Source organism: Arachis duranensis, chromosome 9 (assembly GCF_000817695.3).
Source record: "Arachis duranensis cultivar V14167 chromosome 9, aradu.V14167.gnm2.J7QH, whole genome shotgun sequence".
NCBI classification, from domain to species: Eukaryota; Viridiplantae; Streptophyta; class Magnoliopsida; order Fabales; family Fabaceae; genus Arachis; species Arachis duranensis.
Genome location: NC_029780.3, coordinates 81,801,137 through 81,802,572, shown reverse-complemented (window position 1 = coordinate 81,802,572; position 1,436 = coordinate 81,801,137).

The following is a 1,436-nucleotide window of genomic DNA, read 5'->3' as shown; positions in this document are numbered from 1 at the left end:
GTCATAGTGATCTTGGTTTTAGTTTGAGATTTATAATGATTGATTTTGAATGACGAATGTGAAAACCATTAATCGAAATGTGGATGCGATATTGAGATTGGTTTGAGGAAACCCGTGACAGGTGGTAAACCCAATTTTTGGAGAGGTACTGTTGAAAATTTTTCCCCAAGAATTTGAAAGAAGTGTTGGTTTTGGTTTTGAAGATGATTTTGGATATGAGTAATTTTAACAAAAGAGATGCGTTTCAAATGCTTTTATAGATTATTAAAGGAAATGCGAACTCTTATGATTTTGTTAACTCGCTATTCCGAACTCATTTGGTTTCTAGAAATGAAAGGGGTTTTTGATTGATAAGCCAGAGGCTTTATATCAGCAAGTCATGAAGAAATTGAGGGTTTGAGAATAAGAAAGTAAGTTTGGAGATTATGCTTGGAGTTGAACTGTGATTAGAGGAATTGGCTTGGCAGAGAGAGAGAGAGAGGATAGTGATGGAGTATGATTAAGGTGTGGTGATGATCATTGATTGATTATAGTGACGTGGGATAATGGCTATGATTAACGATGATGGAAATCTTATTAATGACATGATTCGAGATTTAATAAGGTGTGAGTTGATGAGCCGGTAAAAGTAAGGGACGAGGCTGTTGGTCGGCGTTGAACGAACGACCGAGACCCTCGTAGATAGAGAAATCAGAGTGCGGCAACGGAAGCGCGCAGAGTAAAAAGGATCTTGGAGCTGTTATGCGTTTGATATAAAGGCAGACTATGCTCGCGTACTCGTAGTGATGGGTGGAATTTTCGAGGACGAAAATTTCTGTTAGGGGGGTAGAATGTAATACCCGGTCTAACCGAAATTGATTAAATAATAAGTTAAGTAGGAGCGAATAGGGTTGGAAGATTTTGCAATTGGAATTTGATGATTTAAATATGATATTTGGATTCAGTGAGTTTTTCTGAGTCGGAAGACATAGTTTCCTGTGTAAAAGCGCGCAGTGGAATTTTGACCGGCAGTACCGGCTGAGACCTGTCTGGTACTGCAGCTGAGAAATTTGATTATGAGTAAATAATATTAAGAAATGAGGAATTATGATTAGGGGAGGTAGAAATATTTAAAGTGCGGTTTGAAGCGCTAATCTTAAAGGTTTTGGCCCAAAATTGGGCCAACGGACAAAAATAAGTGAACTGGGCCTAAGTGGGCCCAAGACCCAACATATATAAACATTAGTTATGAGCATTTCAGCTCATTTTACCCTAAAAAGAAGGGTTGGGGCGCTGAAATTGGGAGAGAGAAGAGAAGAGAGAAAACCTAACTCTCTTTGATCTTCAAACCACCATAACTTGAGCTACGGAGCTCCGATTGACGAGCCGTTTGCGGCCACGCGTCGCTCTTCTCATCCTCTACAATTCTATCTAAGTTTTGTGGTGAGTATTCCATT